Genomic DNA, 15,712 nt, shown 5'->3' on the forward strand with positions numbered 1-15,712 from the left:
TAGTGAAAGCTGAGAGGGAATGTGACAAGCGTGGAGCTTATGCTAAGGAGATATACAACTATGCCTGAAAACACACAAGAACACAATGGAGTATAGAAAACGAAGGTAAAACTCTCTCTCTCTCTCTCTCTCTCTCTCTCTCTCTCTCTCTCTCTCTCGCTTTCCGTCCCTCCCTCTTTGGCTCTGTTGCTCTCGCGCTCTCTCTGTACCCCACTCATTTTCAGATGGATGAGGACAGTCCGGAAAGAGAGCAGTCATGTACGTAATTTCTCTCACACTCACTGCATCTAAAGGTTATCATTAAGACGTATGTGCCCTGCAGAGCGGTTGCCGTGGAGATAATTTTACACTGGGGGAAATATTTTATTAAAGTGCACGGATTTTAAGCAACTGAAAAAGACGTGTCAAGCCCACAAAAAAAAATAAAAGCAAAGTAAGTAGATGACTCATTAGTTTATTTTGCAGGTGCCTGAAGATAGAGGCTCATTATGTCTAAACAATAATTTGGTTTCTTTTGTGAATATCTGTTAAACATATTCTTGGTCACTGGTCTCCAGATTAAGATTAACTGAGAGGGACGTCCTAGTTATAACTGTTTCTTGTGTTGTTGTATTCAGTCCAGAGTCTAGACATTGAAAGTCAGGGTTACACCAGTGAGATGTCTTCTCTGGTCAGATTCATAGGTGGGGTGTTTACTATTCTTCTTGGAAATGTGAACTGATTCAAAGTTATTGGTTCTGTTGTTTCACTTTTAATAGAACATTATTGAGTGTATGATTAAAAAAAGAATAATATAATAATCTGATTGTTGCAAATGTGTTGTTACAGCCATGTATATTTTCTGGTTACAGAAGTGTGTTAAAATTAAATATTCAAAATTTAACCAGCAAAAGATGTGTGAATTGAACTTGATGGGGACTGGCAGCATTTCTGTGGCAATTTAATTTGAAAATAATTCTGAAATGAATTATCCAATTAAACAAAATGCTTTGCCGTGATTCTGATAAGCAGATTATTTAATGACCTGTGTGTCATTTGGCAGCTATTTTACAGGCTAGATCAGTCTGAAGATAAACGATGTGCGTGTTCATGTGTCTGTGTGTCTGAGGTGCTGGAATATTTCATACATATGTATTGCATTGGACACAGCACAAGTCTACCCCACAGCTCATGCCTAATCACTCATTCACTCTGTCACACACAAGCAAACACACACACCCACGCACACGCACACACACACACACACACACACACACACACTAGAAGGATATGCAGCTGCTAAATATGTGTGATTACAGAATCTCTGTATTGGAAGTCATTAGTGGGTGGTCATTATTGTCGGACACAAATTAACCTCTAAAGTGCTTGTTGTATTTCTTCAGCATGTAATGGGCTGTTCGAAAAAAGCATCAGTAATAACTCAGTAATCTCTTTCACTGTGAAACGATTCACATGGAAACACACACAAAAGCCAGTAAACAGAGGATCTGTCACTGACAACACAAACATTTGCATCAAACTGTGATGAATGTCTGGATAGAAATGCACAATGTCTTTACAAACAGTGAACCCTTTATCTGTTTTAAACTCCACAACATTCTTTCAATCTTACCATTTCTGGCAAAAATCACAAATGAGCTCTCTTAATTATATGAATATTTTGTCCTAAATAATCAAATGGAGTACAAATAGAGACCTTTGCTTCTCAGACATGTGTCTCCTTTGGAGTTGCTGGAAAGATTGTGGCTTTTATCATTTATTTTTCCTATGGAGTTTTATGGACAAAAAAAGAGACCCCCCCCCAAAAACAAAAACAAAATGTATAATAATTTATACTTGTACTCCATTACATCTCCTCAGCTATATAAGAACAGCCTCTGAGCAATGTAATTTTACAAAATAAATTAAGATTTACTTATCCTGTATTTTATAATCTGAATATTTTTCTCACTTTATATAGAAATATAGCTGCAAGCAGCAATTATGGGGATAAGCACCAAAATTGCAAGCATTGCACACCACATATGACATAAAGCACAAACACACACAATATCTCAGGATGGATTTGAAAGTACAGCTTTCCATTTATCAGGTAACTGCACAGTCCACTAGACCACAGAGTCACAACATTGATAGTCACCAAAGGGAGATACCAAGCATAGAGCTATTACAGCCAATCACTATAGTTACCATAATCAACTTTGTATCTCAGTAACAACATAAATGTTTTGCATGATCTGTACATGAGTTTTAATGTAAGGGGGTTTATTTGAAACATTAAGAGCAGAGTAATAAGACAAAAAATACTCTAGGACAAGCAGTACAAAAGATATGTGCAAAAGAAAAGTGCATTTTTGAAAATGTTGTCCTAGAAGTCCCAAATTTGCTATGGGGACTATACATGACCACCCCTATCAGTGTGCCACAATTCATTATTTCAGTGTGCCACAATTCATTATTTCCCTACAAACTGTTGTATGGGCTGCCATTTACTCCAATTTTTGGAGGAAGAATAATAATAACAAAAATAGTTGTAAGCAGCAATGATCAGGGCGTAAAGCCATAAAACAACCACAATGCAAAGAGCTCTGGCAGAACAGAAGCACAATGTTAAAACCAGCTGAGATGGGGATAAAACCAGGGTTATTCCTGTTGTGGCGAGGGGGATGGGGGGTTCTGCTCTTCCGGCCCTGCTTGCTGGCAGGCTTTCCCCACCTTCCTCATGACCTGAGAGGGAGACAAGGGGAGGGAAAAGGGGAGAGGGTACGAGCGAGGAAGAGTGATAGTGAGAGAGAGGGAGAGGAGAGTGAGAAAAAAATTGTTCACTGGTTCCCAGACACACAGTCGGCTGGTCCTTGACCACTCCTCCACCCTCTGGTAGTCAGTAGCTATGTGTGGATCTCGCTCTCCCGAACTGTTGCATCCGGCTACCTTTATCCCTCTCCTTGGCTGATTAGTCTGTCTTTTCAATTAAACCCCAGTGCTTTAACCACTGGACCACACAATCTACAAGTCTCACTGATATCAAAGAGACATTCTAGGTTCGGAATACAAAGCAAAATCCTGATTTTAAATATACACTCCTTAGTGTTCATTTCTGTCCCACTGAATGGTGTTCAGTGATCAACTTTTTTGAAATGATCAATGTTGATTTGGCCAAACAAATCATTAAAGAATGTACACTCTCTAGTGATGAAACCTGATGTTAACAAGCAGAATATTACTGCAAAAACAAAGTTTTTTTTATATTAGACAACAATGTTTCAATATGATGTGAGTATGTTTGTGTTTCATGTGTGCAAAAGCTATTTACTGAAAATTCATATACATGTGTCTCTATTTAGTCATGCTGATGCCATTATGTTGTTTTATTAATTGAAGTCACCATTATGATGATTATTGTTTTCTTTGGTTAGACCCTTGAACCTTGCTTCAAATTAATATGATTATTTTTTGGAAAACACAATGAGATGGAAAGGGTCCACTGGAATGATTTCTGGTATATCTAATTGAGATTGCGTAAATGTCAAATTAGCAAAAGAAATCCAGGATTACAGTGGAAGTATTATTTAGTGACAGGGGTGTAGCACCAAATGTTGGACCCTGGGCACAGAAATATTTTAGGATCCCCTAAATAATTTGGGTTTGTGGCGAGGGTTATATATAAATTGTATTTATATATATATATATATATATATATATATATATATAAAGATATTCAAAGCCATGCAACTGAATTTTGCATTATTTTTTATTTAAATGTATATATTTGTCACTGTGACAGTGGAACAATTTAGCTATCCCCCTTGAAAATCAGTAACAACAACACAGGTTATGAATTCTATAACTTGTGGTTTTTGCTATTAGCTTTTGTCTTTGCATAATTAACTAGGCAGGTCTTTGGAGGTTTTGGGGACTGTTTGGGGGTGTTATTAATTAATATTTAAAATAATTTAGTTAGAGTTATGTTTCAAGTTTAGTTTAATCTTAATAATGTGATTTTATTTGATGGAAAAGGTTTATTTTTAGTTACCATGTATGAGATTTGTGTTCCCATGAGCTAGTTGTGATCCTGGATTCAATTATTTGAATGTGATGTTTTGAAAGACCTGCTAACATTTCTGCATTTATACATAAACGTCAGTGTGAATATTCATTTTCAAAGGATCCTAAAATCACCCACAAGAATGTTTAAAAGATGTGTCACTGTGAAAGAAGTTCATGCAACACATATGCACAGAGGAAACACTTTTGTCTTTGCTTCTCTGTGGACACCTGTAAGAGGGATGAGTCTGTGTGAACAAGTATGTAAAAGTTTTCCTTTTCTTTCATTTAAGATGTTGTTGCATCCTTCAGTGACAGAATCTGCTCAGCTTAAATACACATAGCAGTAACTCTTCAATATGAATTGCAAATAATGTTATGAATGTTATTTGTACAATTAACTTACATCCGATGTGATCAAAGCATCACACTTCTTTTAAGCACTTCTCAAAATGTGAATAACATGCTTAAAATAACTTACTAATTAAATAATAATGTTCAAGTGCCAAACCAAAGAGAACACTAATCACCACAATAGGGTTGCTCCGGTACCCAAATGTTGGCTTCGGTATGATACCAGCCCTGGTACCTCGGAATCGATACAAAATCAATACATTGGCAACAAATAAAAAGCCTCAGATTTATATGAAATTACACAGAAAATGACTTGATTAAAATAACTGCATAAAGTCTTACAGATACAAATTCAGCATTTTCAGTTTTATTTTTTCTGGATTCCATGTTAAATGTTTTAACCCTTATGTTCTGTTGAGATTTGCTTCACTTTCTCATTGTTTGGGGTCACTGTTACCCCAATGATTAAAGTGTGAAAACGATAAATGTAAGCTCAGCATAGTTCTAGCAGAAAGACTAGCAGCTGTAAATAATTGCACCATGTTTTCCAAAATAGTAACATTACTTATGTTTGGGGTCAATCTGAACGTGGTCAGATATCATTGTTTTCAAAGAAAAATTAAGTAAATGCAAAATTGCTTTTTTACTACACACTCACCAACCAGGCAAACTAACTATGTGCAAATTTACAGTGTATACACATCGTATGGAAACAGGACAGCCAAATGTAAATTTCATGCACATTTCAAGGGCATGTTTCAGAAAAAAAGGAAATCTAAAAATAACCATATAACATTTGATTACACAAAATAATAATACAAAATGGTATATATATACCACAGTTAGTTCCAGTCCTCGAATGTGAATGGACGAGAGACATTCCATGAGCACTGATGTTCTGACACTATCAGCACTCAGACTTTCAATGTGTGTGTATCACTCTGCTTGTGTTTATTTTTGAAATTACATATGTTAGCCAGCAGGTGGTGGCAAAAGCTAATTTTTGTGTGTAATATGAGCCATTCAGTGACGTAAAGTGAATCCGTTAGTCATTGTTTAGATAGAACAGCACTCTGTGATCGTTCGTATTACTAATACATTACCAAAGCTAGGAAATAGCTGTAAACAAATTTAAATGGACAACTTCAGAATTAGGGCTCAACACAGCTGATAGACACAACTGATTTATTTCAGAACTCAAGCTGTTTACCTTTTATCAGTGTTTCCACATTGGATACATACGGTTTAAAATGGCGGAGGACAACGCTGTTTCACCGGCTACCACGAAATATGGAGTAATATCCCTGCTTGTACTTTTATCATGCTTGTACATCAGCACTGCTGTGATTACCTATGGCACGAATCACAGCAATGCTGATGTAGGGCCATATTGCACTCTTGCTCGTGTGATATTACTTAAATATATTTATAACAAAAAAATTAAAATGCAAGTGCTTTTTTCCATACACTCACCAACTAGGCAGACTAACTATGTGCACATTTACAGTAGCCTCAAGGCAACATGGAAGCTAGACGCAGCCTCTGTTCCCTAGTGCTAGTGAAAAAAGAACAGGCATATATTTTTGTTTCCCAAGACAGAACTTTTTTCAAACAGAACATTTCCAAAGCTAGATAACTGATGTGCTCTCTGTAATACATTTTGCCAATACCAATAAGTCTTGAACTGCTGATATTCAACAAGTTTTTCTTTTATTCCCTCTATATACATATACAGTATATCATATAATACAGAAAAAGGATGACCAAACACTTTTCTCCTAAAACCCTGTCACACCACAAAATTCCTGATAATGTATCTAATGGTGAAAACCAAAAAAGACTCACTTCAGATGCAAGAGGAACAGATCATTTGTGCGTGCGCTGTACACAAATAGTTGTAACATTTCAGATATCTTTTGTTAGCCTTTGAATAATTTTTTTCTGAAGCAGACCTGGCATCGTCCACGTTTCCAGCAGCTGCTGGAGAAGTGATTGCTTCAGACTGACTTTGAATCTTCCTCACAGTGGATGCAGTAAAAAGTGACCCAGGAAGGTGCTCTCTCCTGTCAATGTGAGGCCTCACCAAGTCATATCCTAGCTGCACCAAGAATATTCTCCTCCAGTTCATTTTGCCACCACACCACTCATTGTTGATGGTATACCAAATCACAAATGCATTGTATGCACTGGTATCCAGAATGTTGAAGAATATTATCGGGGGCCAACGAGCGGTCTTTCGTTGACAGCTGTATGTAGAAACCACTTTGTCCATGTTATCTACCCCTCCTTTTGTGTTATTGTAATCTAACACCATGTTTGTTTTTTGTCATCTCTGGTGCTCAAAAGTGTATCTCTGTGCAATGTGCTGTGTATATGTGTGTGTGTGTGTGTGTGTGTGTAAGTGAGAGAGAGAGAGAGAGAGAGAGAGTGTATGTGTGAGAGAGTGTATGTGTATGTGTGTGTGTGTGTGTGTGTGTGTGTGTGTGTGTGTGTGTGTGTGTGAGAGAGAGAGAGAGAGAGAGAGAGAGAGAGAGAGAGATATACTTTTACTGAAAGCGAAAGCAAGAAGGGCCTTCTACGCCATTAAAGAAATCTATCCAATTTGAAATACCAATCAGAATCTGGCTCAAAATATTCCAGTCAGTCATAGAACCTATTGCACTATATGGCAGTGAAGTTTGGGGTCCTCTCCTAAATCACCAATTTGACAAATGGGACAAAAATCCGATTGAAGCCCTGCATACAGAGTTTTGTAAAAGCATTCTTCAGGTACAGAGAAACACACCTAATAATGCATGCAGGGCAGAATTAGGCCAATACCCTCTATTAATCCACATTGAGAATGAGCCATCAAATTTTGGAAACATCTAAAACTGAGTGACCCCAACTCTTATCATTATAAAGCCCTTAAAAACCATGAAATGAACGCTGAGAAGAGTCCCCTCATCCAGCTGGTCCTGAGGCTCCACAGAGAGACTAACACAACTAACAATAATCAGCCTCAGGACACGGACACCTTCATCCACACAATCTGGCCCAACCAAATGATAAAAGCACAAATGAAAAGTACCGAACTTATTGGAATGAAACAACACAAAAACAAAGTAAACTACAATGTTATTTGACCCTAAACAGAGATTACACGACAGCAGAATACCTGAGTACAGTCAGAGACCACAAACTGAGGAAAAACATGACGAGGTACAGACTGAGCGACCACAGCCTGATGATAGAGAAGGGCAGATACAGACAGAGCTGGATGACCAGAGAGGGCAGGTTATGCCCGTACTGTAACCAAGGACAAATAGAAACAGAGCTGCACTTCTTAACCACCTGCCCTAATTATAATGACATTCGAAAACACTTCTTTCCCAAATTTGAAATGATTTGTCCCAACTTCAATAAGAATGATGCACAAGCTCAATATTTACTTGGTGAACAAAGAGACTGCATTTCACTAGCAGCAAAATACATCAATTCCTGCCACAAAAAGAGGGAAGAGTCGACCAAACAGTGATGCGCCCATTTACACACACACACACACACACACACACACACACACACACACACACACACACACACACACACACACACACACACACACGTTGTGTTTCCATGTTTTATGGGGACTTTCCATAGACATAATGGTTTTTATACTGTACAAACTTTATATTCTATCCCCTAAACCTAACCCTACCCCTAAACCTAACCCTCACAGAAAACTTTCTGCATTTTTACATTTTCAAAAAACATAATTTAGTATGATTTATAAGCTGTTTTCCTCATGGGGACCGACAAAATGTCCCCACAAGGTCAAAAATTTCGGGTTTTACTATCCTTATGGGGACATTTGGTCCCCACAAAGTGATAAATACACGCTCACACATACACACACACACACACACACACAAATACACCCACACTACACACACGCTCACACACACACAAATACACCCACACACGCTCACTCACTCACACACCACTGAAAGTATACACACTGTTAATTATTATTATATATATATATATATATATATATATATATATATATATATATATATATATATATATATTATTATTATTTTTATTTACACACTTGTTCAATACAGAATTTGTTCTACTGTTAATTTTCATGCTCATATAAATGCTTTGGCAATACAATGTACAATTTGTCATGCCAATAAAGCTCATTTGAATTTGAATTTGAGAGAGAGAGAGAGAGAGAGAGAGAGAGAGAGAGAGAGAGAGAGAGTGTTGTATTGAGAAATTGCACCTTAGGTACCAAACAGTTTCAAAGCATGTGAAAATCCTTTGCTCTCAATAACGTTTATTACTGTGGTCAATATGACCCCAAACATCACATGTGTGTAGTCATGTCATAGCGGTCTTAAGAAACAATCATTAAGTAAAAAACACATTTCTGAAAAGATCTTATGTTATTAGGAAAATTCATGAAATATCAGGATAAAAAATAATGATGAATATGTTTTTTTTACTATTTGAAGAGGTTCTGAGATCATAGACCCCAAACATAAAATAAGGGTTAATTAAAAGTTTTGATCAAATGATGTTTAATCAAATTAATAAATACAGCTTTAATCAAATGTAAATATAATAATTAATCTTTAACAAAAAAATGCTATTTTATTTTTGGTAAAATACAATTCTGCACAACAGATCTTGACAGTATTAATGAAAACATTAATGAAAAATAATCTGATTACCTTGGGCAAGGCTGCTATTGCTGAAACACAATGCTGCTATTCAGTACACTTGATTTTGTGATATTGCTTACAGTTCACAGCCATTCATACACTAAACACACACTGCATGAAAATCAAGCACCAAGTGTCAAGTCAAGTCAAGTATTTCACAACACACATCATTTCAAAGCAGCTTTACAGAAGATCAGGCATTAACAGATGATAAAAATAAAGTCTATAATGTCAATGAATCATCATTGTGTAATTAGATAAAATACGATTGTTTATCGTGTTTAAAAATAAGCAATTAAATAATAATTGTATTAATAACCCCAGTGAGCAAGCTGAAAGCGACTGTGGCAAGGAACACAAAACTCCATAAGATGTTGATTAATGGAGAAAAATTAACCTTGGATGAAACCAGACTCACTGTGGGGGCCAGTTCCTCTCTGGCTAACATCATGAATATAATGTAAATATTACTTATGTATAGTTAAAGTCATGGTTTAAAATTATTAGACTAAGTAAGTGTTTAGGGTCAGTGTTTAAACATTGGTCATTAATCTTACAGTTCAAACAAAATCAATGTCTTTTGAAGTCCATCCTGGATTAGCTGCAGAAGTTCACATTGATGCAGTTGTCCTTGTTAATTGGCTGTTGAAGGCTTTTGTTGGCAATTATTAGTCTATGCATTCCATTTCAAGATCGTAGTGCATCAATATTGTTGTTGCGTTTGTGTATGTGTGAGCATGCGTGTGAAGTAGATCATAAGAGCAGAGTGGCACTTCTCATTCATTCTGTAGCAAGCAGCAAATGTGAGTGTATATTTAATTACATGAAATCCTTCTTCTGTTTAATGAACACACTTGACCGTATCGAGATTTTTTTTTATTTTATTTTCAAATTGTCACTGATTTCATCTCAAAACAGTCATATATCGTAGATATTGTACCGTTTTATTATTTTTTTTTTTGTATCATGATATTTTGTTAGTATCTGTTTACCGCACAACCCTACATCATAATGGTGACTATAAATAAAAATAAATAAAAAATGTAATAACAAAAAATCAGCAACACTAAATGCAGCTAAAGCTCTATTAACTCCCAATCTGTTGCACACATATAAAAAAAATAAAAAATAAACAATGTGACTTATAATAACAGAACATGGCAATGTTGTATTTTGAGTATTTTCAAGCGTTCTCCCGTGAGATTTTGAGACATTTCATTTGTTTTTCAAGAGCAAATTTTACAGTGGATGTTCATCCAATACTGTGTGACAGCAAAACAGATTCAGTTGTTGTAGTGTTTGCTGGTTTGATCCCTTTTTTTCTTAAATCTCCCACTTTCCTTCAGTAGATTCTGTGTGTTAACACCACGTGTCATCACTGATGATCAGTCATCACCCAGAGAGTGTACTTTCTTTATCTTTTACCTTCTTTTATCTGTTTAGCCAATTCTGTGTATTTTTACAGGTTATTACGCAATAAAGTACAGTCTGCATGGTAGTAAGCAAACTATGAAAACACGGAGATCAACAGAAGTAACCTTTGACTTGTGTTTCAATGCGTTAACACAGCTCAAAATTGCCAATTCCAACATTCCATGCTGAGAGCATCAGGTTTTAAATAATACTACAAATATAATAAATACATTTAGAAATGTATACCTGCCAATGCCAGAAGATTTAGAATAAGGAAGCAACAATCCATTAAAAGTTTTGTTTAAATTGAAAATACGTCATACTTTTGTTAAAATTTAAATACTATGTGGCGCTGTCTCCAAACTATTTAGGTACCCTCAGAACATGACGTCAAAGTCTAATTCCAATTTTCATCCAAATTGGACAAAGCATAAAATTCTAAATTGCAGAGAGGTTATTTGGCTGCTGTTGTATAATTATATCATAGAAATCCTCATGATCCAAGAAATCCAAAGACACCAAACTCATATTTTTAGGACAAATGATTCAAAAGTTACATGTAAAATAGCCCATTTTGACATTTCTTGACCCACAGGTGGTGCTTTCACCAAACCATGCATGTTGCCTTGGATCATGGTACTGAAGAAGCATACCAAGTTTCATTTAGATACAGCCTCAAATCGATTTTCACATCGACCTTGTTACATTCACATTAGCATCATTTCTGAACAGTAGCACACATTAAAATAAATTCTGGTCAGTTCATTGCAGCTAGGTCTGGAGATTATATTGTTAAATTGGAGAACATTTAAAGGACATTAAATGTTTAAACTGTAAATGTCAATGCAAGATGGCAAGATGGTAATGGGTGGTTTTTATTGTAAGGGGTTCATTTGAATCATTAAGAAAAAATTAATCAGGCAAAAATAATTTTGTTTCTAGGGCAAATATTTCAATAGATACATAAAAAAAAGTGAATTTTGACATGCTGGTGGTGCAATGGAGTATGTCCTAGAGCCAACAAATTTGGTATGAGGGCAACTCAAGCCCACCCTTATCAGTGTGCTGAATTTCATCATTTACCTATGTACAGTTCTATGGACTGCCATAGACTCCCATTGGGGATATATAATAATAATAATAATAATAATAATAATAATAATAATATTAATAATGGATACAATCCATACACAAAATACTGTAGCTGCAAGCTGCAATCACATGGCCAAGCATCAAAATGACAAGTAATGCACAGCATTAACCACAATCCAAAGATCACAAATGACATAAAGCAAAAACACATACAACATTACACATTGTCTCAGGATGGATTGAACCTATGACTTTCCATTCAACAGGTCAATGCACAGTCTACTGCACCACAGAGCCACAAAATTGACAGTTGCCAAAGGGACATACCAAGCATAGAGCAATCACAGCCAATCATTGTAGTCACCATAATCAATTTTTTATTCATGTAATGTTACAACAAAATTTAAACCAAATTTGATTGGCGAAAAGGCCAGTAACATTTTAGTAAACACAATGGAAATATATCAGTACCAACAGATATTTGAACTGCATGTTTGTCAAAGTGGGTATTCAAACCCTTAACCCTTGAAACTATAAACCAATGCTTTAACACACTGAGCCACTCAGTTGACAAGGTCCCTGAGTGGCAAAGAGAATTCCTTAGGTTAGAGTCAGCACACAAGTGTAGGATATCTTTTCAACTGTAGCTGGCACTGTCACCAAATTGATCAGATATCCTCAGGATATGATGTTTATGATGCATATTTGATTTTTAATTTTTTTTTAATCTGACAATGTTTTTAAAAGATATATCACTTTTTATTAAAAAATCAATGTGGCGGAGGGACAGTATGGCTGCTATAAGAAAAAGAAAAACATTATAAAATTATAAAGTGATAATCTATGGGGTTCATTTGAATCCTAAAAAAGAAAGTAATCAGACAAATTAAAATGGTTCAAAGGGTTCAAAAGATACACACAAAAGAATATTTAATCTTTGGACTGGTGGTGGCGCTATGGAGTTTGTCCTAGAGGTCCCAAATTTGGGGACTATTCATGACCACCCCATCATTTTCCTACAAACGGTTCTTTTGGCTGCCATAGGCTCCCATTGAGAGGAAAAAGAAGAAGCTGAGTAATAATAATAATAACAATAATGTTACTAACAGATAAAATAAGGCCTTTGCACCTTTGGTGCTTGGCCCCTAATTCTGTTCTGTATTTATTTCATAGAATGTAAACAGCCATTCAGAGTCTACTTCCTGGATCTTGTCCATAAGAGCAAACCTATTTTCAACTATTCATCATTATTTCAGACTGAACAAACGAGGGTATCTACTCAGAGTGTGGCATGTGATAGAGAGAGACAGAATGAACATTAACTGTTATCTGAGAGAGAGTTAGCTCCACCAAGTGGCACAAAATTCAATGGCAAGTAGCAATGAATCCCAGTCATTATTACGGCTGATACAATTTTAAATCTTCATGACTTTACTTTCATATACATGCACACACACACTGTACATTTACATACGTTCTACTGACAAAAGCCTAGCCACATATTTAAAATTATCTAGTGATGGATAGTACATCTTAAAAACAATCTGTATGCCCATTCTTATCTGACCATGCCTGGATAGAACAGGAGGGAGCTTCAATTGTCAGATACAATATCAAACAAGTCCAGAGCAATATTTCAGTCTTTCAAACTGCATGCAGTCTATATACACCGATCAGCCACCTACCTAATATTGTGTAGGTCCCCCTCATGACGCCAATACAGTGCCAACCTGCCTCTCAGAATAGCATTCTGAACTATTCTTCTCACCACAATTGAACTGAGTTGTTTTCTGAGTTACCATAGACTTTGTTAGTTCAAACCAGTCTGGCAATTCTCTGTTGACCTCTCTCATCAACAAGGCATTTATGTCCACAGAACTGCCACTCACTGGATGTTTTATGTTTTGGTACCATTCTGAGTAAATTCTAAAGACTGCTGTGCATGATAATCCAAGGAGATCAGCAGGTACAGAAATACTCAAACCAGCCCGTCTGGCACCAACAATCATGCGATAATCATTAGATAAGTGCCAGATGGGCTGGTTTGAGTATTTGTGTATCTGCTCCAGGGGTGCCGTATCATGGCTGACCCTGCACTCTGACCCCAGCTTAGCTGGGATATGTGAAAAATAAATAATTTCACCATGTATATGCAGAAATGTATGTATAATGTGTGACTATTTATCAATTAATTAATTAATTAATAACATTCAAACACAACAGTCTCTAGAATTTACTCAGAATATTGAGAAAAAATACAAAAAACAACATCCAGTGAGGGTCAGTTCTGCGGACGGAAATGTCTTGTTGATGAGTGAGGTCAACAGAGAATGGTTAGACTGGTTCAAACTGAAGTCTATGGTAATTCAGATAACCACTCTGTACAATTTTGGTGAGGAGATTATCTCAGAATGCTATTCTGAGATGCAGGTTGGCACTGATTTGGTGGCATGAAGAGGACCTACAAAATATTAGGCAGGTGGTTTTAATGTTGTGGCTGAATGGTGTATTATTAAGTGTATGTGATGTCAAGGTACACATCTTTCATTCCTCGGCAGGCATTTTTTATTTATTTCTTTTTTTTACATTTTGGAAATAAAGGGAACTGAAGGTTGGTAAAATTAGTGCTTATGAGATGGCAATGTGTCATAAAAATTGTTTTGCAAAGACTGCAAATGGCCTTGTGTCTCAAAGGAATGTTCTGGGTTCAATACAAGTTAAGCTCAATCGACAGCATTTGCTGCATGTTGAATAACAAAATAAATATTTTGACTTGACTGTCCTTTTCTTTTAAAAAAAGCAACAATTGAAGTTACAGTGAGGCCCTTACAATGGAAGTGGATGGGGTACATTTTTGGAGGGTTTAAAGACAGAAATGTAAAGCTTATTATTTTTTAAAAGCATTTACATTAATTCTTCTGTTTTGCTGTAAAGTTGTTTAAATAAGCATTTTTACAGTCATTTCAGGGTTTGTTGACATTACATCATCATGGCAATGTGTAAAATTAGTAACAAGTTGTACAATTAGTTAGCAAGTGATTTTATAACACTGAAATCTTGTTAACACACATATTGTTTATGTTTTGTGACTATACTTTTAAAACAGTAAGCATTTTAAAGATTTTAGATTGGCCCCATTTACTTCCATTGTAAAAGCCTTACAGGAATCCACATTTTCGCTTTTTTTTTATTTATTTTTTTTATATTTGGTACTTTTTGCATCTACAAGTATCAAAGTCAACGCAGGATGCACCATCATTTAAAATTACTTTGCAGCAAAGTAAATGGCAAAATAAACCAGATTTTATGCAAAATAGTTCCAAATCTTGCTCCAAAAGTGATACAATTATTTTAGGGGCTTAAGCCCTGGAAGACCAACCCTTAGCGCCTCCCATTGTTCTCCCATCCAACTTATAAATGAAGTCGCCATCCTTTAACACCTGCAGTCTCAATATCTCAAGGTTATTTAAAACGGAGTAAAGGAAAAGCTTCCCTCAAGCAATATTGAGTAAAACGGGCACGAGCTGCTTTACCCCACATATGGCTCCAGACATCCATCAAAACACAGTCAGGTGTAGATAGAAATAGCCCAGATTCCCTAAATGATCCATGTCTGATACGGTCTTAGGGGGAATATACTGGGAGTGAGAGAGAGAAGAGTGTTTGGAGCCAGATAGCATGAGCGAACGAGGCTGTGTTGAACTCCAGCAGATGTATTCACTAAAGACAACGCTGCCCCAGGCTGCTTTTATAAACCTCGGGAGAAATATAGCAGTACCTCGCAGACAGGACTGCGTCAATTACATAAACAGACTATCGTGAGTATGTGTATCGTGTTTGAAAATGTCTGTGTCCCAGTCTGATCTTGTAGACTTTGGCAGTGTATCACTGTCAATCAGGACTATACATTATAGAAATCTTTATGGTTTGTCCATCCATCCACATAATACGTTTCAAGAGGTGCATGTACTGTTTTAATAGTGTTATGCGGATCAAGGGGTCAGCCATTCTGAGTTTTCCATAGAACAACATACCGTGCTCTGTCAATTAATTAATTATTACATAACATTACCTCATTATCCCTCAACTAAAATGTC

The 15,712-nt window shown here is 36.2% G+C and overlaps 1 protein-coding gene across 1 annotated transcript in view; it reads left to right on the forward strand.

Moving 5' to 3' along the window:
* The first annotated feature begins 238 nt into the window (after positions 1 to 238).
* The window catches only part of LOC127626437 (cadherin-10-like), a 106,695-nt gene continuing 91,221 nt past the window's right edge, over positions 239 to 15,712 (forward strand). The window contains 1 exon segment of the mRNA XM_052102207.1: positions 239 to 433. The gene's annotated coding sequence lies outside the window, so the exon portion shown is untranslated.

This window comes from Xyrauchen texanus, chromosome 33 (assembly GCF_025860055.1).
Source record: "Xyrauchen texanus isolate HMW12.3.18 chromosome 33, RBS_HiC_50CHRs, whole genome shotgun sequence".
Taxonomy (NCBI): Eukaryota; Metazoa; Chordata; class Actinopteri; order Cypriniformes; family Catostomidae; genus Xyrauchen; species Xyrauchen texanus.